This window comes from Chelmon rostratus, chromosome 5 (genome assembly GCF_017976325.1).
Source record: "Chelmon rostratus isolate fCheRos1 chromosome 5, fCheRos1.pri, whole genome shotgun sequence".
In the NCBI taxonomy this organism is placed as follows: Eukaryota; Metazoa; Chordata; class Actinopteri; order Chaetodontiformes; family Chaetodontidae; genus Chelmon; species Chelmon rostratus.
In genome coordinates, this window is record NC_055662.1 from 29,053,699 (window position 1) to 29,077,415 (window position 23,717).

Genomic DNA, 23,717 nt, shown 5'->3' on the forward strand with positions numbered 1-23,717 from the left:
ACACACACACACAGCCCGAGCCCACTCTGCCGCTGCAGCATGCACACAGCAAAGTTTTAATGTCACCTTCTACATTTCCTCAGATCCACGAAATTTAGGCTATTTTCATGCATGCAAAAAAAAGTCCATCTTTAATCCGGTGTCATATACCATCATTCTGCCTGGTGGGGAGAGATTATGTCTTCCTCTTGGTCCCATTCCATCTTTATTTGTTTGAATTTGCTCACATAAACGTGTGACAGTGTAGTTTAAAAAAGGCACAAAACTGATGAGTTGACTCAACACTCTTTGACCAAAATAATTATTAATTATTAAAAAGTGTCCTGTGCCTGATTCCATGAGATCAGTTCACTTTTTCAGTGTGCAAAGGTTGACTGCTTGTCCCTCACATGTTATTGTGATTTAAAAAGCTGAAAAGCTGCAGATGAAAGAGCTAACCCATAAACTTTGCACTGATGCAATGACATAGAAATATTAACATAACAGCACTGGAGCTGGAGATAAAGTATGACTGCGCAGGTTTAAAGTGACTGAGCACCACATTCTCTAAAGAAATGCTTAAAAAAATATTTTTAAAAATTCACTCATTTGATTCAACACTCACATATTTTAGTTTATTTTGAATGCAAATTAAAAAGAGTTTTATTCATATAATTAATGAAGCTTTATTGCATATAAATAGAATGTGAATGGATATTTCACTATCACGACTGATTATCTCGTGTTGATGCTCAACTTGAAAACAACACTATGATTATTCTATAAAAGTATAAATTTCAAACCATAATACAAAACATCACATTTGTCCTATAGAGGTTATGATATACAGAGAGGCTCATAGATCTTATGTCACGGACAGAAGAGCAGCTCAGATGACACGAGTCGTCTCAGGTGTCCTCGGGATGGCTTTCAGGGTGGGGTCCTCTCCTTCCTCTGAGAAACACTGAAATACTGACCTGGAAAATGAAAGAGTAGGTTCATGTTAGACCTCTGCACTGTACAATGACTGACCCAGTGTAGGCTGCGGGGCATTAAACTGGGAGGACGGGCGATGGTCTCTTTAAAAGCTTATTTTCAGTTTATTCTTCAAATCCGGCCGCGTTCCTGGTGTGGTACGCTGCGGTTTGGCTCACAGATCATTAACTGGACCAACAACTGATGTAAATCATGCAATGCACTGTCTAACACTTAACACGCTTGTGTAAACCCACTGCGATAAACTGCTTCACCTTCAGTAATTGCACTAGAAAATGATATAATTTGTGCACCAAAATATGAGTGGTCTTTTTCGAGGTTGAACAGGGACAGCTCAGCCCTCAGACTTCTTGTATTATCATTACAGTATACGAGCAGATCTATACTCCAGTGATCATCAGAGTGGGCCAGGAGGAAACCCCAGCAGCTCCTCTTTGACCCCTGGTGACGTTTGGTGTCCTGGTTAGTGAAATATGAACAAAATCTAAAAAACGGATAATGTCACGTATGCGTAGAAGCGAGTTTCTGTCCTGTCAGTGCTGAAAAGAGCCGCCGCTGTCGCACGCGGTTAGCGTCACGCCCGGCGTTCAGCGTCTGTCATTGGAGTGGTTTTCTAAGAGACAGCACCGTCGGAGCTTCTGCCCGTCTGTGCGAGGTAGAGGAGAGGCAGGTGTGGGTGAGAGGCACTTTCACCCCCGGTCTCTTTTAGCCTCTTTAGCTGTGGCCCAGGGAGGGAGAGACACAGAGAGAAACAGAGAGAAAAACTGCCCCAAGCACATCTCCACTGACCTACATTTCATCTGTCGCTTTTTTCCACTCTTCCATTTTTTTTCTTCTTCTCTTATTTCTCCTGTACCAACAGCTCCACAATTGTGATGTAATGACCAAAGCAAGCGTGATAAAATCCCAGACTGGTCAGGATGAAGCGCTCCTGGAGACGGGCAGACAGAAGAAAGAGATAAAGAAAAGAAGAGACAGTGAAGGACAGACAGGGAGGGGGTGGAAATGAAAGAGGGGGTGGTTAGCACTTAAAAATACAATAAAGGTTTCATCCCTTTTTTTTTTTTGTCAAAGCAATAAAATGCGTCCTTATGTGATCTGTATGCTGCGTGGACTTCAATCCATCTGAGGGCTGGGGGCTCCATTAAGGAGGATTACCCCTCATTGCCAGCTAGTCACTGTTCTCCCAAAGCCCCACAGATAGCAGGGAAGTGACTTTAAACATGACCGAATATGTACGTCGTCTGGCGGGCGAGGATGGGAAAGAAAGGAGAACGTGGAGGTTGAGTCTGATGAGATGTGCTGGAGTGTAGGCTGCTCTGTCCATATGGTGGTAAGAGGGAGGAAGGGAGCAGGAGAAGCAGACCGGGCCATGCCTAAGGGCTGCACTTGGAGAAGGAGAAAGCAGCTCTCTGCGCCGACATGGGCTCTTCTGCCTTTATGTTTCGCTGTCTGTTTCTATTGGCTGCCTCTCACCTGCTACATCGCCGTCTACCTGTCTGACCCACAGTCCTCCTGCCTTGAAGGTCGTCAAGTATAAAGCTGACGGATGAGCTGTGAATGTGTTGTGTTGCTGTTCTTCCCCCCCCCTGTTTTAGCCATGCTGGGGGCGTGGCTCTAGGGATGATCTGTCGGTCGGTCCACCACTTTGGTCCAGTCTGAAAGATATCGACAAATGTTGGATGGCTGTACGGGCATCATGGTCCCCAGAGGACGAATCCAAATGACTTCAGCCTGTCGTTTCCACCACGCTCTGCGAAGATCATTCGTCCACTGACTTATGAAAAAAAGCAGGATTTTAACACACGACTATACGGCCGTGGATGTCATGAGTCCATCTGTCATGCTTTCATCTGAAACTCCGTGCTTAAGTGTTGAAGCACGATGAACAACAAGCAAACTGGTTTGCAGTCGCGGATTTTAAAAATGGTGGCTAAAATAAAATACTGCGAGTGCTTGACCAATCAGCAATGTTCAGCACTCTAAGCCCACCTAAAGTTCCTTTACTTTTGGAAAGTACTACCCCCGAGCAGGGCTTTTTGGGGGGCGAACTAATGTCCCCAGAACTCAATTTAGACCCTGATCCCTGCTCTAAATCTTCCTAGTCCCTGGGGGAGCTTCCCGCGGTGGAAACGCAGCTTTAGATGATCCATTAACTTTTCCGCTATGAGGTCAAAATTTTAATGTATCCAGTATTTTGGTTTAGGACAAAATACCTGAGACGCGGATGACATTGCCATCATCCTCAGCTGTACGTTCCGTTTAGTATCGATTAGCAAATGTTTGAACATGCTACGCTGACACGGTGAACATTACACCTGCTCATAACGCTGTCATTGTGCATATGTTAGCATTCTGATCTTAGCATTTAGCTCAAAGCAGCGCTTTGTCAAAGCAGCGCTGTTAGCTTCACACCAGGATGTGTTCAGGCGCAGTGCTGCCTGTAGGGAACCTGAGCTCTGGCAGCACTCAGAACAGCACACAGTCACTGTAGTGATGAGGGATGTCGCGATCAAGTCTGTTGTTTTAACCCGATCATAGACAGTGTAACAGGGTGGTTAGTGACTTGCTACACGTAATGCGAATGAGTAAAAACGTAGCTTTGTTTCATTTGTTTTTGGCGTAGTTTTGCACTTTTTACTTGCATATTTTGGAACCAGTAATCTACTTTAAACTTTGCCACATTTGGCATCTATACCTTCCTCCATAAAGGAGGGCCAGATATGCCAGATATTAATGAGCTGGAGAAATGCAAAAACTGAGAAAATCAGGCAAATATGTTTTCAGTTTCAGGTTTGGTTGCTCACAGGATGCCACTGGTGACGTGCTGGAAACACAAGGCAGCAGAAATACCTTTCCATTAATGGCGTATTAAAAGCGTGCTTAGTTTATGGAGAACAAATGTAGCCACACACTGTATAGACTTCTCCGTCAGATGGTCTCTGGGTTGATTCTGACTGTATTAACAGAATCCTCTTTGCACAGAGCGTGGCTTCTTTTGGTGGAAATTATTTCTTTTCTCTAATTCGTGTTGGTTGCTGTTTGTTGAGGAGCCCGATGGTGAATTCATGAAATTGAACATCGCCAGAGAAACTGATCTTGGCTTTCACTCAAAAGGCTACCAGTTTTTTTTTTTTTTTTTTAATTCTATTTTATTTAAGAAAATCATTTTTGAGAAGCACAGGGAGAGAGCAGATATGGGTGGATGTACGTTTATCCTGCTTCATTCAACAATGGTGCTCCCATGTTATTGCCACAATAATCCTTTATGTTGTTTATAAGATTATATTCAAGTGTTGAGTGCCTGAGCAGCACCCTTCATATCAAATGTCCATATCAAGATAACAACAGAAAAAGGTGACAAAAGCAAGCAAGTACAATATTTTAACATGATTTTATCTAAACCTTCATGCAGATAAATGAATAATAAGTAAAATAATTGTAATAAACAGAAATAACAAAATTAGAGATCATCAGCGCTCAAAGCAAAGTGAATTCCTGAAATAACCGCTTTGCACTGAAGCTTTTTCTAAACTTATAATTCCAAAAAGAGACTTGGCTCAGACTCTAACTCAAAGACTTGAAACTTGGAGTTGCATTAAAATGACTAGATCTCTGGTGTCTGCAGGTTCTCAGTCTGATCCAATCAGAGTAGAGCTGTGGCGATGCACATCCTCCACCCAGCTCCACCCTCTGGACCAAATGTGGTCTCTTCTGCTTCCAAAACACCAACATGGTGGCAGTCCACAAACCAACGGGTGGCAACGTCCACCATTTATTATACAGTCTGTGGACCCGATCCTATTTCCTGATTCCAGTCAGATGCCCCACTATCTACCAAATGTTGATTAATAAATGTGTCTGACACAAATTGAAACAACTTATTTTTCACAAGCTAGTCGATCCCAACACATCACATCCTTATATAGTTAAATTATTGATATGATGAGAAGGAAAGATTAACGGGGAGAACGCGACCCCCGACGTTAACATAAAGCGATCAGCTGCAGAGAAGTTGTTGTTGGAGTTGTTGGAGTCAGGAAAACACTCTCAGTGGCAGAGCGTTGTGTTACAGAGCGAAGCGTCTTCCCGCCGCCAGCTTGAAAAAAAAAAACACTTTAACCAGACCAGGTTTTATTTGGCCAAGTCACTCATGGAATTAGCATTAATTAACGACAGCTGGCGTGACCATGTGATGTTAACTAGTGATGACCTGCTATTTGCTAATGATAACTAGCAACGAAGAATTTTTGCATGTTTTCACTTGCATATGTAGCTGAATGTATTATTATTATACAATCTATGAATCTACCTGCTGCACAGAGATGCTGTTTTGAAGGAGGAGCAGACAGGAAATGTGTCCCAACAAGACTCATCAATATGTCTACGCTTCACCACCAGAGGGTTTGTTGTTTTTCTCTCATCCGTTCACTACAGTTGCTCCCTGTACAGCAGGTGATCTGATTAGAGTTCAGAGCACCATGCATGAATTAATCTGCATCATGCAAGGACAAATGCCAGTACAAGAGTGTTTCTGCTATTAATCCATAATCTATGTGAGTGACTTTGATTGAAAGCATGCAAGCAATGCAATTTTGGATTTGAGTTTGAGTTTGGATGTAAAGCAGAGGAAGCACAACGTGAATGCAACACAGTTCGAAAAAGGCCGAACCTTCACACACATACACACACACACACACACGGTATCCCAACAATAAAACAACATGCTGCTATTGTGCGTGAACAGTACACCAGTGGCGAGATAAGACTGAGTGTTGAAAGACGAGAGAGAAAACAACTAACCTGAAGAGAGCAGGATGTGATAGCCTTGTTTCCTTTAAGGCTGCTCATTCATACCAGTCAGCGCTGCCCTTGAATCGACCACTAGGAAGTTAACTTATATATAATTAGATAAGTTTCCTCTTGAAAATAAGAAATTAGGCCACAGGTCTCTGAGGAATCTCCCTCTCCAATCTGACGACATGTTCCACACTGCCTCTTATTTTCCCCTCAAACAAGCAGGTGATTTTTCACTGGGAAACTATATATGTGTGTGTGTGTGTGTGTGGTACGAGCTCACGTGTCTGTGACTTTGTGAGTGTATTTGTGTGTCTGTGCATGTGTTTTATATATATATATGTGTGTGTGTGTGAGCGTATACCTCAAAGACGGCCTGTTTTGCGGGTGTGAAATAAAGAGGTTGCTCTCTTTTTTTTTTCCTATCACGAGCCAAATTGTTTCACGTATATTGCCTCCGTGTAATGTGACATTGACACATTGACATGTCAAGTGAGAGCTCAGAGAAAAAGCGAAAGGAAGCCAAAGAGGGAGAGATGAGAGATGGAGAGAAGAGGACAGAGAGAGAGAGAGAGAGAGAGGAAGAGATTGAAAATACACTTGAGAAATTTGCCGAGAGATACCACAAGTGACATAGGCAATTTCTGTAGAAAAATTACTTCATCATAATTTCAATCCCAAAAAGAATTGAAAGGAAAGCCCTGAAGGAGGAAGGCCAAGTCACCTTGAGAGGCATTAGGGGAAACGCTTACCCACCACACACACACATGCACACATGCTCTCTGAATATGGCTCACTACAATTTTATGTGTTCCTGTAAATCAAACATTTTTATCCTCGTGTCTTCCTGTAACGAGTTATTCCATTATTTATATTCGCTTTGTCCGAGCTCTTCGCGACGCCACATCTGTGTTAAGTGCTCAGAGCCTGTGGTATATCAGTATGAGAGTTAAAAATATACAACCTATTAGTCTGGCTGCTACTATTACTAGCATCATCTAATCAAAGCTTTATATAGAGCCAGAGGTTCAGACAAACAGCTTCATGTCTCTACCTCACAGTGCCAATCATCAGATTTTAATTGGATTTCTCTATTATCTGTTTTTTTTTCACACAAAGCCATTAAGATATTAAATCTAGTTTTACTTTGAGTGAGTCATTTCCCCTTCTCTCCTCTCCCCTTGTTCCTCTTAATATATATACTGTATATAAATTTTTTTTTTTTGGTAGGCATATCGAATATGCCTCCGCAGCCCGAGGCTCTCTCTCAAAATAATTTAGTCGTCGTTGATTTCTTTGGGAGAGCTTAATAAACGTTGACGTTGAAATGAGGAGGAAATTGCAAGCTGGGACTGTGCGAGGCTTTCATGTTCAGGGCTACTTGATAGTTATGTTGATTTTTCTGAAGTGGTTCGTAATGATATAAACCAACGGAGGATACAGCAACAGCTCTGCAAATCAGCGTCTTCATTTAATATTCGCTGATGGTTTGTGAAAGAAGGGTTGGCCCGCGGAGACTTTCCTGACACTCGTCTTTAGCGAGGAGGACCGCGGAGACTGCGTGTCTGATGTGACGCCCGGCCTTTCCACAAGAATTAGAAATCATTTTATGTCACATCCTGGGCTGTTGCTTCATGTAATGTGTAGTCAAAATCAGATTTCAATCTCCTAAAACGTCATGCTTTAGTGAATTTTAAGCCTTTGTTCCTCCTTATTCTCTGGAGGCACCGCTGGGTTGATTTGCAGTAATCCCTCTCATCAAAACAAACAGATGTATCTCTTATAACCCCCTCATCACACAGCCCTTCCTACCCCTAACTGTTGACCTATGACCCCCACCCTATCTATAGGTGTCCAGTCCAGGGGGGCTTTTCTGGAAGACCAATAACGGAGCCCTGGGGGACGCCATCCAGAGATCCTCTTACTGTCTGTCGCACAGGGGCAGCACTAAGCACTATAATCTGAAGGGAGGGGGAGTGATCATGTGTGTGTGTATGTGTGATGATGATGGGGTGGGGGTGGGCCTGGGCGGCATGTTTTTAACCCCTCCTTCTCCCACATCCCCTCTTGTTAATCTGGAGTCTAGCATGTGGATTAGCGGACACTCTGCAGCACCACTGTTTGACAGAACGCCTTTCCTACACAGCATATAAGATTACGTCTTTAAGCAGTTTACACTCACAGCTCTGTGAGAATATTGGAGTTAGCACGTAGGCTAATGACTTCCAGTGCAATCAGAGTGCTGGCGCATGCTTCAGTGCTGTGGTCTGATGTGTATACATTATAAATGACTGGAGAACACATCCTGTGTGTGTGTGTCTGAGCGAGATTACGCATGTCTTTCCCAACAGGTGTTATGAATTTCAACCTTTTCCTTTTTTTTCCTGCATGCAGTGGGTGCCAGATAACTCCCCGCCAACCCGTCCCACCCCCTCCACAAACACACGGGCGCGAGTTCACACACAAGCACATTCAGCTTCATCATGTTAATACGATCATCACCTTTAACGTTGGGTGGATGATTTGACATCTCTCTTTGTTTGGGCTGAGGTAAAATGAGTCTGTTAGTCTGTTAATCCACCAGGATTAAGAAACAACAACAAGCCCCCATGGAGTGTGTGTGTGTGTGAGTGAGAGAGAGAGAGTGTGTGGTACAGTATGGTGTGATTGCATGTCTGAATTTTGATTTTCACACTTTCCTTTCCTTAAAATTGTGTCAGATTTAGAAATCTAGAAGGAAATTATACTTTAAGGGCTCAATGTGGCGACATTTTGGGACGATGATGGTGATGATGAGTAGGAGATGGAGAAGAATGGATGTTGAGGGAGGGCTATGGGGTAGAAGAGTGTAGGGATTAGTTTATATTTCCCTGGCATTACGTACGCTTTGGCGAACATCTACTTAAGTCCTGCCTTATGCGCCGCTGTCTGGAACACACACACAAAAAGCCCTCTGTCCCATTCACACACACAAAGACTATTAGTACAGTCCAGCTCATCCTCTCAATGCGCAGAAGAAAAGAGAGAAAAACATGTTAAGTCTTTGTCCTCCTCTGTCTGGGCCTATTCATTCTCCCATACATGGGAGGAAGAGTAATGGGGAAAAGAGAAAGAAAAAATTGGAAAGACATAGATGATGATTTGTCCATTGAGGTTTATGGTTGAGATGGTAAACAGTAAGTTACTGCTGAGCAGCCTCAGCGAGTCTGGGTTCATACCTTAAACCTTAACAAAACGATGGGCTGCTGTGCATGAAATGATAGAATTATGTATTTACAATATCACTGATCAGGCATTCACAATAATCTAATGCTATCAGAGACACACACAAAAATAAATTGGTCGGTCTGCACTGAATTCAGCACGAATGAATATTTTTTCATAACTCACACTGCGGAAAATAATGTTTTTTTTTTTAGTTTGGTATTATTATATCAACTTTACCATTCTTTAGCTTTTCCTGACAAAAGTCAAGCAAGAAAACAACCATAAATTCTTCATTATACAGAATTTTATGAAGAACTGAGCACAGTTTGTGTCACGTACTGTATCTAAACTGCCTGATTCAAAGCCGTCCTGGTTCAAGTTAATGGGTCATAACCAGTCGTGCTGCCAACCAAATTACCACTATCAACACATTATTATTATTATTATTATTAGAGGATGTATGCACAGTGTAATGGCTGCTAAACAATATAATAGCAGGTTATACACTCAGGCTGCTGAGAGTAAAAGTTCACAAATGGTTAATTGATGACTGCCCTCCTTACTCGTGAGTGAAAATTTAATCACAAATTCCAAACAAAATTGTTATTCTCATAAACTCCAGAAATACCTTAAAATAATGACATATTAAACATGGATGACAACATCCTGATGCTAGTTTTGATGCGTATTCTCAGTGCTGTTCTCTGATATTAAAGTGATAATTTAATGTGTCTGTCGTCCTCCTGGGATGTTTCCATGCTCTCTCCTCTGTTTCTTCTGCTTTACATACTGTACTTAGCCATCGCTCTCTCTTTGCTTTAGTGGCTGCCACTTCCAATCTCTCCTCTCCTCCCATCCCTTCCCCCTTTTAACTCATTCTGAATTATCCATAGCCGCATCGCTCCCTCACTTTCCCCCTTCTCCCCTCTCCATCCCCCTCTTTCCTGTCTGCACGTTCGCTCGCTCCGTCTCTCGTTCCCGTCTCTTCCCCCTTCTCTCAATTTGCTCTCTTACTTTATGGCAGCCTTTCACTTTCTGCATCCTCTCCTCTCGTCTCCCCCCATCCCGCTCTCCGTTCCCTTGCTCTTCCCTTCTCCCTCTGTTTCTCTATGTCTCTCACTTAGTGTAACTGTAGGATATAGGTCAGCAGGGCGGCTTGGCTGACTCGTGTCTAGACTCAGCCTCAGTCTTGGGGGCATGCAGTCACACAGCGGAGCACATTGACCAGCACAATCACCGCACCACACTGGAGCTCCATTGACTGCCCGACTGTGTCTATGTGTGTGTGTGTCCGTGGAAAAAACACACGCAAACGTACACACACAGGCAAAAAAAGCTGAGGGGCAAAGTTCTTATGAGGAGGCTTTGCAGCACGCTGGGCATTACCAAAAACATTAACGCCATCTGTGAAGAAAAGCAGAGTGGTAGAAATGTCAGTGTAAATGCCATTAGTTGGGAGTTGATATTTACAACAGGGCAAACATGACCACAGGGCGCCCCTTTAAATCGATCTGAAATTTTCAAGCGTGCATAAATGCAAATTCGGTGCCGATGAAAGGAGTGTTAATGTGGCATTCTACAAAGTTCCTTTGTTGAGTTAGATGGATATTACAACCCAGAAATATGAAATGGAAATGAAATTGGGTGGTGCGTGCGTGTGGCTGTCTGAGCTTCTGCGTGAGTTGAATGCACTGTAACTACGTCTGTGTTGGAGTGTTTTAAAAGGGGGGTCAGCAGCTGTATGGCAGTGGGTGCTGCAGGGTGCAACATGCTGTGGGGAAGGGTAGATGGGGTGACTGTGTGTGTATGTGTGTGTGTGTTAGGGCAATGATTCATTCAACTGAGTCTATGCTCCACCCCTCCTCCTCCTCCTCCTGCTCTTCCTCTCACTCAGTCTGTGGTCCAGATGTGATCCCCCTTCTTTCTCCCTGGATACTGAATTAGTCCCTCCACCCAGCCTGCCAGCCCTCTGTCTCTGCAGCCAGACCAATGAGGTGATGGGCGCAGGAGGGGAACATGCAGTGCGTGCACATTAGCTAGATGTGGCATGCAGAGCCTCTAATAATCAAGCCTCTAAATATTGCAATACTAGCAAAGGTCTGCATTTAGCGTGCACGGTGTTTGACCACATGCTCAAAGCCCCGCGCGGAAGACATGAAACCATGTTACCAAAACTCTATCTGTCCATCTGTCTAATCCGTCTGTCTGTCTCATAGCTAGCTTGGCATCTACTGCATCTATGTAGCTCATCTGTTGGCTATAGCTAGTCAGGTATCTATTTATTAGCAACCTACTGTATCAATCTATAAGCTAATGTTGCTATCTATCTATCTATCTATCTATCTATCTATCTATCTATCTATCTGTCTGTCTAATTTGTCTGTCTGTCTCATAGCTAGCTTGGTATCTACTGCATCTATGTAGCTCATCTGTTGGCTATAGCTAGTCAGGTATCTATTTATTAGCAACCTACTGTATCAATCTATAAGCTAGCTAGGTAAGTATCTAATGTTGGCTAACTACTATCTATCTATCTATCTATCTATCTATCTATCTATCTATCTATCTATCTATCTATCTATCTATCTATCTGTCTGTTAGCTATCTGTCTATTAGCTAGCAAGCTAGGTCTCTAGCATTATCTCTAATCTATTAGCAGGCTGAAAACAGTAGCTTGCTAACTATCCGTCTATCTATTAGCTATTAATTAGCTATCTCGCTATTGATATTGCTATTAGCGAGCAAGGGAGATGTCTAGTGCTGTCCATCAGTCTATTAGCTGCTAAATACAGTAGTTTGCTAACTATCCAGCCGTCTATGTGACTCCACCTTAATGCAGATGATGTTGTGAGTCCTGTTTTCAGAGACTCATGATGGTTTTGTCTTGTGTCTTGATGATTATGATTTGTAAATCTTTGCTCTTAGTCTGCCTGGTAACGGTGGTGTCCTCACTCTGCCGTGGTGAAATATTGATAGATGAATGGGGCTAGAAGTGTGTTATTGTGCTAATGTGTGTGTGTGTGTGTGTGTGTGTGTTGTCAGCATGTATGAGTGTTTCAGAGTGTGTGCGAGCTGTGGAGTGGCACAAAAGTAAGTCTTCACATGGCTTTTAGAAGACAAATCCAGTCTGCGATGTAGCTTCATGTTACCTTACTCCCAACCCATAAATAATGTTATGTCTGCCGTCTGCCCCGTCTCCCTCCTTCTACGTCGACCTCGCCGGTTTTGTTTCTTGCTTTCACCCTCTGCTTTCACTCCAGTTTTCTTTCTTCCTCTCATTTAAAAACGTATTAAGTCAATCATAGTCTCTTTCTGTACAATCCCCCCCCCAGCCCCTGTCTGTCATCCTGTCTTTCTCCCTTTATCTTTAGAGTCTCGTGGGTTAAAAGCATGAAAGAGCTTTCTTTTTTCACTAATGAGAAAACCTGCTGGCAACTTCAACTCTCTCCTAACATGACAAATACAGGGAGACACGCATGTGCACACACACACACACACACACACACAAACACGCTAAAAAAGAATCATGTACAACAAATTCACATACAAATTGGTTTCTAGAGTGACTGTCATCTCGGTAATGATTCGTTGTATTAGCTAATTGCTCGTCTTTAGATTGACGCTCCCTCTCAAAGGCTCAGAAATCATTCGGCTATGGATTCACACTCATTTTGCCACACAATGTAAACACATGCATGCATGCACAGGCGTGCACACATGCATGGACGGCTGTGCATTTACCCTCCATGCGTAAGCAAACGTTAAACATGGTTTTGCAAACACAAACATTTTCTCAGTGCACGCCTCACACAGACCTTGTTATATCATCCAGCAACGATCCTCACCTCACCTTGATGCTAAAAAACATCAGGGGAAATGTTTTTAGAACAACAGCGGAGCAGCTTTGCTTTCGCTCTCTTCTCTCTTCCTCTGACTCTTTTGCAGTACGTCTTGGTGCCAGAACCAATTTCAGCTTCTTTCCGTCAGAGAGGGTGCAGACAGAGCGAAATCAATGGATGTGTGGCTGGAAATCTCATTACAAGGCATTATGAGGCAGAGATGTTGTCATGATTACTCTGCAGTGTTACCTTTGCTGGCACATGTAATAATGCTGCAGCTGAAGGACACCATGTTAGATCCTTCTCAGCACGATGTAATCAATCACACACATCCTCTTCACACAAGAACAAACAACTTGACTTTCAGAGTATAATGTGGGACGGTTGCGGTTTTGTTTGTGCTGGGGTGTTACGATGTGCGTAGAGGGAGACGAGGTTGGAAGGTCGGTGATTTCTGAGTCGTGTGTTTGTGCAGCTTGGTCTCTTCACTGTGACCTTGTTTTGTATGTTTCAGTCTACTCACTACAAATTGAGTATTTTACACATGGGCTGCATAATAAATAGCAGACGCAGCCGCCGTGAGGTCACCCATTGGTTTGTGGACTGCTGTTTCGAAGCCTCGAGTTTGGCCTTGTGGTCGTTGCCGTCTTGGTTTGTGGAAGCAGAAGCCACACCCTACAGCGTGCCCTGCTTTATCTTCTATTTCACTCTAACTCGGACCATAATTTACAAAATTATCATCATGCTGTGTTGAAAAAGACTCGCAACCAGCAATTGAGACCATAAACTCATCATGAAAATGTTTACTGACGACATAAATTAAGTGAGCAGTCGGTTCGTTTTCTCATAAGATTACACACAGTGAGACGTCTTTTTGAAACCAGTGGAGGTGCCCCCTGTTGGCCATTAGAAGAAATGCAGATTTAAAGCTCTCAGTGCTGGCTGAGTTATTTATATCGGCAATGATTTTACTTGAAGTCAATTAATTGCCTGGTCAGTTAATATAAAATAAGTTGACAGCAGTTTTGATCAATTATTTCGGGCTTTTATCAAGCAAAACTAATATTTGCTGATTCCAGCTTCTCATATGTGAGACTTGTCTTTGCCTTTTCTTCTTTGTGTCACTGTAATATTATTGAATATGTTGGTGGAATGAGTCAATTTGAAAATATCATCTCAGGCTCAGACACTTGTGCTGGCCATTTTTCGCTGTATCATCAGATTAAATGTGATTACATATAAATTTAAGATGAAGCTCTGTTTTTCGTCGCTGCTGGCAGTTTTCCAAAGGTAAATTTAATTGTTGGATTGAGTTTCTACGGGCCAGACAGCCTCTGTTTTTAGTTCATGCCAGTATTGTGATAAAATCAGGTTCCAGGAACTTGACATTGGTAATCAATCATGGCGCTCTTTTATAAGCAGCGTTTTTAAGGCATCAAACACAAACAATAAAAAAAAAAAAAAACAGAACGAAATGATAAATTTAGTCATTTCTTGCATTATAATTGTTGCGGTTAGGCAGACAATCCTCATTCCTTCACTATCCAAACTGCACTACAACATTAGATTAATGTTAGAATAAAAAGATATAAATAAATACAGCTCAATGTGGATTCACCGTGAAGGATTACCGTCTCCGTCGTCTCTACACGACGGTTTTCATACAGTTTTGAAATGAACTGAAACTGCCGCCACAACTTTAAAAGAATAATTTGACATTTCTGAAAATTAGATGAGAAGAGCGATACAACTTTCATGTCTGTTAGAGAGATATGGAGGCAGCAGCTGGTTAGCTTAGCTTAGCACAAACATAGGAAACAGCTAGCCTGGCTCTGTCCAAAGGTCACAAAACTCACATACCAGCACCTTTAGTTTGTTTAACCTGAAAACCTACACAAGCACCTGTATGGTGCTCCTACATGTTCATCACCGCTCAGGCATCACCTCTAACTCCAAACATATCATGAGAGAAGATCCAGAGGCCCATCCTCTGTCCTTTTAACCTCATTTACTGTAGTAGCATGATTTATATGTGTGTGCATCGTTATATAGACTGATGTAACAGTACAGTTCGCCCCATCCTCCGCTTCCCATCCCCTTATCTATCTCTGTCTCCTCTCTCTCATGTTGCCCCAGGCACCACTGTCATTTCCCATCATGCTTTGCTCTAGCAGTAAAACTGACGCTACATGGCTGTGTTGTTATAGGCTGCAGAATCTCTGATCATAGTTTCTTTTAATTATATATTGCATTTTATTGTGGAATGAACGTGAAAAGGTTGCAGAGTGCATTATTATCATTTTACTGTGCATTACCCCCCCCCCACCCCATGCTCCTGTTTTTCCAGCGATCTGCATCATGCAGGAAGCGAGCCGCTGTTGCATGTGAACTGATCTGCATGTAATCCACATTACAGGACACGGCGGCAGCTTTACGTTTTACCTTTTGCCAAAGCACATCGATCCCCCCATGTACAGGCCTTATGGGAAAACCACAGCTGCAGACAATCAATGGTGGTCAATTTACAAGCCAACCATACATCCCAGCTATTCATCCATACAGTCCACATCCAGTCCTACAACTCGTCATCCATACATCTACACTTGTGCATTACACTGAAACAAAATGCTGAACTCACCCCTCTATCTGGTCTCCCATCATCCATCCATCCCTCCAGTACAAAGTGTTGTGTACATGCACACATGCACTCAGCAGTCACAGGGGAGACTGTTTGCATTAATGCATGTTGTGACTGGACAAAATATCAGAAACACCATCAACGACAATCTCATGTTTCATTCAGTGGCGTCATGCAAAGTGTGTGTGGTGAAGTATTTGTCCTGTATTTTCTAGTAAAATCCTTTTTAATCAAAAACAAAGTTTTTTACTTCCTGAGAAATGTATTATGTTTTTTAAGAGGGACTGCCAATGGTTATGGCGGGTTAAGGTTGTGGTTGTTGGCTGCTGGAATAAGGGATGTAATCGTGGAAACCATGTTATGTCATTATCTTCATTATATGTCATTTTATGTGTTATGTGGCTTCCTGTTTCAAGAAGAACTACATCAAATTATGGTGGTAACATGCTGTTTCATGAGGCTTTTTATCTTTACATTACATTATATTTGTTTAGGAGCTTACAAATGAGTTCATTCAACCACGAAACAACAACCCAAAAACTGTACGAGCAGGTACATGAACTTCATCCAAAGTGATGAACTGCTTCACGTGCTGCATTTAGGAACAAGAAGAGATAGAGAAAGAGTTTTTTCTTCTGTTTTATTCATGAGCTGGAATGAACAGAGTTTCTGTTGTCCTGATATCAAAGGGGGGGCTTCACTTAATAAACACCAGAATCTCCCACAAAAGTATGGACTCATACAGAAATAATCCCCCTCAGTCTTTACTTATCGTGACCCATTAGAAGTGTGGCGGTCTGCATAGACCCTGCTTCTGCCTGTATGTTCTTATTTTGATGTGCTTGGGACGTTTCTGGGCATCAACCTTTGGGCAGTGGGTGTGTAGCCCCCAGCCAATAACAGCCTGCAAGGAGTGAGGGCATTGCTGTGTTCACAAACCACAACCAAATCCTGCTTAATCTGCCTCTAATACATCCTAATATTTATTTATTTTTGCAACTGAACAGAGAAACTGTCACACCCACCGGCCTCTGACACACACTCACCTGAAAACAGCACAAAGACAATATATTTCATCAGCTTCATTGATTTCTGTAAATATCTGCTGATTCTGAATTTGATGCAGCAACACGTTTCAAACACGTTGTGACAGGAGCAACTAAAGACTGGGAAAGATGTGGAACGCTCCAAAAACACCTGTTTGGATCATTCCACAGGTAAACAGGTTGATTGGTGACAGGTGAGAGCATCATGATTGAAAGGCTCAGTGGTTCACAGCGAGGATGGAGCGAGGGTCAACACTTTGTCAGCACATGATTGGATAAAGGAGATTAATACCTGGGCCCTGGAACTCTTTATACCCGACACAAACTGCTAATTTGTGAACTTTTCTCATTTAAAAGAGGTTCAGATTTTCTGCATAAAGCACTCACATGTGATGTGTGTGTTAGTGGTTGCTGTAATAATTCTGCTGGAAGCGAATCCTTTGCAGAGCATCTACACTGTAGTGCACACTTCAGCAGCACAGCTTCAGCAGTCTCAGTTTGCCAAATGGAGTGTTTTTTTTAAACTGGCAATAAATCTACAGTACAGGTGAACCTCCACAGGTCAGCAAGAAAAAAAACTGTCTGGAGAACCAAATTCAAAGAAATTTGGTTCTAAAAAGAGAATAAGATACACATTCAGTTTGGCTAATCCAGACATCTGAAGCTGATTCTAGCTTTAGCTGAACTTTTTTTTGCACAGAAAGTGTAGTCGCTCTATGAAGGGATTTCTTCATGGCTAGCATGGACAGTGGAGCACCCCCCATTGAATGATGGTCTTACTCTCCAACTGATGGTTCACAACATCTTTATTTATAACTGCTGCTCCAATACTTGTTCTGAACACACCGTAAGAGCTAGGAAGTAAATAAACACAACAGAAATATTACTTTACTATTCTAGTTTTAAAATATGAATATCTGTCCCTTTGAGCCTTACAATCTTCCAATAATATTTAACCACAATTCAAATGCATTTTACTTTCATTTAAAGCTGAAATCGTAAAAAAGAACTAACCTTGCTATTTAAGTAAAAAAATGAAATGACCCTTTTTTTAACCTGTTCTTCACAATCTCCAATAGAGTACTATGATGTAAGCAAGCATATAAAACCAAATTCAACCAAAGACTAGCAATGACAACAAATCTCCATTTATCATGGCTAATGTAGCAATTTAGCTAGCCTACACATACGAGCCTACTCAATTTAAACTCTGAACAACTTCTCAGAAAAGGCTTTATAACGTGACTCAAAGCTGCTCACAAATGAAACAAACACAGACAAACCTTGTGCCCTTTTCGACCAGGTGCGAAGTAAACAAAAGCGTGATGTTTTCACTCATTTTGAAGAAACACTTGTACATGTTGACCGTCATAAACGTCTTTTGTACTTCCTACCGCATTCCGCCTTCAAAATAAAAGCACCAATTTTTAGAACGTAACCAAATGAGACAAATCAACAAAGATCACAGGAAGACATTAATAAATTGAACAAACGTCATCATTCAGGTCATTTACAGACAGGAGGAGCGATTACATCGACCATTTAATCAGCTAAAGAAAATCTCTGCTGTTGTTCGTCTCCTCGGTGGAGTGGAAGACGTTTAAGTCACATGCTTCATTCGTGCATCTTGTGATTTATTCACTAAACCTGTTTCCATTGCACTTTTTGCTTTACTCTTTTCCACCTCAGCCAATCGTAAAAACCATTGCATTATTTTGTCCAGCCCCTGTCCATGAGTACGCTCTACAATAATGTTATTCCCTCTGCTAACCATCTGTCCACCCCTACATGTTTAAGTAGATGCACCTACAGTAAACATATACAAGTGCACAGCGCTAAAATGAATATGTGACTAACCTCCTTGTCATCCTCTGCCTCTGTTTTCCATCCATCCGTCCAGTGTGATTAAACTGATTTACCTGAGTGTGCAGCAGAGGCCATGTTTCCGAGCCTTCTTGCTCCCACACTCGTGACACACTATGAAACATTAAAGACAAACTCAGACCATCCATATTTCATACATCATTTTGCAAACAACAGATGAATAAATTATACCATGAAAGTGGGCATATCCTCTGCATCAGCATATCACCGTGGCCTATTTCTCTGCTTTTCTCAATGGTGAGTGTGTGTGAACTGGGCATGTGTGGGGTGTAACCATATGTGTGCATGTGACTGTATCTGTGTCCTGTAAGTGTGTGTGTGTGTGTCTTGTGTCTGGCTGCATGTGTGCTCAGTGTCAGCAGGGTTAGGAGTGTCCTCTTCAAGGATTAATGAAAGCTCCACCGTGCCCCTTCTGTGAAAAAGAGCAACACTGATACACTTGCCAGCTCGCCATCTCCTCTGTCCTCAACCATTATCACTCCCATAAAGACTCTCTTATATAATATGTCCAACCATTAATGGAAAATAACACTCGGCTGCAACAAAGGACAGAAATGTAATTACCGGTCTGAATAGCACTGCTGCTCCTTATTCTTACCCAGAGAGAGAGAGAGAGGGACAGAGAGGGACAGAAAAGCAAGGGAAGGATTGAGAGACCTGACAAGCATTTAGTGAAAGAGGAAATTATGAAGGGATGGAGGGAGCGAGGAGATAAGAACAAAGGCAGGAAGAAAGGTTATAGTGGAGAAAAGGTCATTATTAGCTCTTTTGTTATCTCTCTGTCCGCGCTTGTTTCTTTATATCTGATCAGCCATCGCTGCAGATCAGATACTTTGACAAACCTCATTTCAAGGTCCACTTATTACCTTTTTCCTGAGCTTTCAACCTCATCTCCTGGTCGTCCTTACATGACACCTGTCTGCATGGTCGAGAATGACCTTTAATGCCGTACTTGAGGACAACCGTGATCATGATTAACAGCCGTAGTGTGGGGCTGGGGCGGATTCGTTAAGATCTGATGCTAACAAATCAAACTTTTATCTCTCCTTTTTACCAGCGAAGAGCATTTATCCAGGCACTTTCCAGTGAGAATATATCTGCTGCAGCTAATTAACTAATTAATTGATTAGTTTTGAGTTTATTGGTTAAAGTGCTTCCTGCGAGTTCGTTTTTCATGTTTGTCATATTAAGATTCAAGATTGCCTGTACTGTCATTGAGCATGGACATGTCAACAAAATTTGCATCGCAACCGCCGTGTTAGAAACAAAGATAATAAAATAAAGTAAAGATAATAGAATAAAATAAACATGCAGTAAAAATATGCATAAATGCAATAAAAATGCACAATAATATACCAGAAATAAAAATAGTCAAAGTCAAAGTCAAAGTCAGCTTTATTGTCAATTCTGCAGTATGTACAGGACAAACAGAGAATCGAAATTGCGTTACTCTTCAACCCTTTGTGACAGGACATATATTAAAAAGAGATAAATAAAAACTGTACAATCTAAATAAAAACTGTACAAAGTAAAAAAAAAACTGCAATCTAAACAATGAAACATTAAGAAAATGTAATAGTGCAAATATACTAAGGCAATAAAAATTTACTAAGACAATAAAATATACTAAGAACAGCTGAAATATACTAAAATGTATATACTGAAATGCAGCTGACAATTAGGTAAACGTGTGTGCACTTAACCTCTTAAGTACACAGAAGGTGCAGGTGAAGGTGGAGGTGCAGGTGAAGGTGAAGGTGGAGGTGAAGGTGGAGGTGAAGGTGGAGGTGAAGGTGGACACAGTGCAGTGTGCAGTGGCTCATAGTCTCGTCTCTTGAGCAGTGACGTCGTTGGTTGCGTCACATCAGTCTGAATCTGTTGTGCATTATATTTTAATTAGCTGATTTTTTAATAGTTGTGGATTTGGACCTCCAGTATTTACAGCATAACTCATATATTAGATCAACATTTCAGGTTGTGGCTGCATTAATGAGGCAAAGCTGCAGTGGAGCTGCCCTCTCTGTTATTTTTAAGTTTTAGTTCTGTGTAGCTTTGGTTACATGTGAATACTGAAAGCTAAACCTCTTGAAGGTTCGAGAAGGAAGCCTTCTGACTCAGTGAGATGATTTAAATCTGAATCAGGGTTTAATAAGCAGTCAGTCTGACCGTTGGTTGGCCTGCACCCATCCACCCGGACCTCCTGAGGTTCTGCAGTGCTGCAACATTCTTTTTAAATTTGATAATTATTTTTAAAAATGTATCATGGAAAAGCAGATTTTATCGTGAGCTCATGTTTTTCTTCACAATATTGTGAAGAGACTTTTCTGATCACTTGAACAATGTTGATCTTTTCATGCGACTCTGCTCCCGACTCGCAATATTCGGCTTCTTATTTAGCATAAATCTGCATGTTTGTTTGTTCGAGAGAAATTCATGTTACCCGCGATCCCTCTTGTTATTGTGACAGACATCATGTCAGGCATTGCTCCTTAATCCTGTCAGTGGCATGATGCTGAGGGCAAAGACACGCAGCGAGTGCACGTGTGCATCCATGAGTGCGCCTGCGACGTTTCTGAGCGTATTATTGTGTGTGTGTGTGTGTGTGTGTGTGTGTGTGTGTGAGTAAACACGCCTGTGGCAAAGACAAGGGCATTAAAAACAACACGCAGTTAGCATCTGGAAGAAAGATGGACTGACAGAACGTTTTCACTGTGACGCCCTGTGAGGGGGCAGGTGTGTTTCCATATGCGTGTATATGCACATATGCATGGAAATGTGCACGTGTGATTGTGTCCTGTTGGTTCCAAGTGTGATTCATTGCCATGATGCATCTGGAAGCTTCTTACTGTACGCTCAACAGTAATTTGGATGGCTGCATTATGACTCCTCCCCTCCTGAACGTATCTAACCTTCATGGCTGAACTCCTGGCCGAGTTCATGCATTAGTCAATGCGTGGCTGTCGGTTACTGACCCCCCACATGTGTTTGCACAGGAGATCTTTTGCAATAGCTCATGGATGTACTGTATATTTGTGGAGTAAAATTAGTTGCTGGTCTACTGTATCTCTGTTTGCACTGCTGTGGTGGTTTTCTGCAGCATCGGGGGTCAAAATGTGGAGAAATAAGTGATTTTTGAGATGTAGAGGCAGAGAGAAAGTACAGTGAATTTTATTCCACACGCGGCTCTGCACACATTACATTAACGTCGCTATTACATTCAATTAACGTCAACAAAATATTTTCATTTCCCTCTTCGGACCCATTGTCCTCCCATTTCCTCATTTCTTATTGGGAAGACGAAACATTGACAATTAAATATTTAAGCCCCTTTTCTTGAATATTTTATCAGTGAGTGGCATATGTTAAATATGTGTTGAAAGCATACATTAGATTTGTTTTGTATACAAATCAGCTCCAGGCATGCACCCTTAGGGGGGAGATTGTAGCCTGGGAGATTTGGCGTATACTGATGGTTCTATTATTTAGATGTGCATAGATTTCTGTCCTTATTCCTGCTGTTGCTTTTGTTAACGGTGTCTGATTATACCACACATTGTTTCAACTGATGGAGGAGAGAGAGTTTATTATGTGCGGCGTGAAGCTTATTGAGATGCAAACATGCAGAAAACACGTTGTTTTTTTGTCACACGTGTTTGGTTCTTATACATTTTTGTACGACATAAAATATAATTTAAAGTCGAGCTGCACTTTATCGCCAGAGGTGATTTTAACAATTGCATTGATATATTTGTCTGCTGGAAAGTGGACTGCTGACACAGGGTGTCAGGGTGCTTAAAAGTCTCCATGTTTGTGTAATTTAGTGGCGGGGGTTTAGGCTGAAAAGAGGGTGAGAGAAGACCGCAGGTGGTGAATTGAATGTCAGAGGTCAGAGAGCTCATTCAAGAGAAGTGACATACAGTATCACTGTCTCTCCCTCGTTTCCATGCAGAGAGGAGCTGCCTTTCTTTCTTTTGCACAAAGAGAAAGGGAGGTTTGTTTACTGGTCACATTTTCCCAGATGTGTGAGAGGGGAGGTCAGCGGAGGCCAGGAACACGACTCAGCATTCGGAAACTTGTGTGAAGATTATTGGCCTTACTTAGGACACGAGATATATAAAATGTGACGGCCTGACGTTTAATCAGTCATCTTTTAGCTTTTACAGAAACAGAGAAACAAATGTTTTTCATTTTAACTCCGGCCAAATATTCCCAATGTTACCAGCTTTGACATGTGATGTGTCGCAGACCTGATCAAGACGCTGCATGAGGAGGAACAAAGTAGTGAATGTTTTGCGTGAAAGTGGAGGCGAAGCGAGAACGGGGGGGAAAGTGACAAGAAACAAGAGTGGGGGGGTGGGGGGGGGGGGGGGGGGGGTGGGGGGGAGGTGGAGAAGGGATGGTGGGGGGGCTGGAGCATCTCACGCTAACACAGATCATGATCATCATGTTGGCAGGATCTGAAAGATTAGACACATCAATAGTTTATGAATCTCCACAGAGTTGTGCTCAATTCCCTCTTCTATAAATTACTAAATAAGGGCATTTACATCACAGCACCACTGCAAACTGCAAACTTTCCCTTTCTCCGCTGTTTCCTTTCATCTTTTTCTAGTTGGAACTTGGACACAGTCCATTTGACCCTCATGAACTGAGCAATAAGAGAGAAGAACAGAGGGGAACATGCAGCACAGATCGTCTTTATTGCCGTTGTGATTCGGGGAAGAAGAGAGAGAGGAAGAGAAGGAGGAAGAATAAAAGGAAAAGAAGACGTGGTAAAGACGCGAGCACCTAAAAGACTGACATAATTAATAGATGTGGCCCGCCGATACACATGAATTATGCAACTTTTATATTCAAGAAAATTACAAACACAACCCATTGGGAGAGAATGGAGAGGAATCATTATCTGCAGACTTGAACCTTTGTAAAATGCACCAAATTTTTAATAATTAATCCACATAAACAAATAACACATGAATAAAGAACACTTAAAAAGCCACCCAAGCCACAGGAGTTGTGCGAACTTCCTCTGTAACTTTCCCTGTGTGTGGAGAGGAGGAGAGCGGCGGGAGGAAGAGGAGGAGAAGCAGGAGGAAACAGACTGAAATAATATAAGTTAATTCTGATTTTTTCTTTATCAATTCACTAATTCATCTTATATTTACCTTGAAACCAACTCATGAACTTCGTGTTCAAACGGTATAAAGTTGAAGTTGTGAAGTGTGTGTGCGTGTGTGTGTGTCTATGTGTGTGTGTGTGTGTGTGTGTGCGTGCGTGTGTGTGTGTGTGTGCAGCCTTGAAACCAGGCAGGACAGCAGCATGCAGGTCATT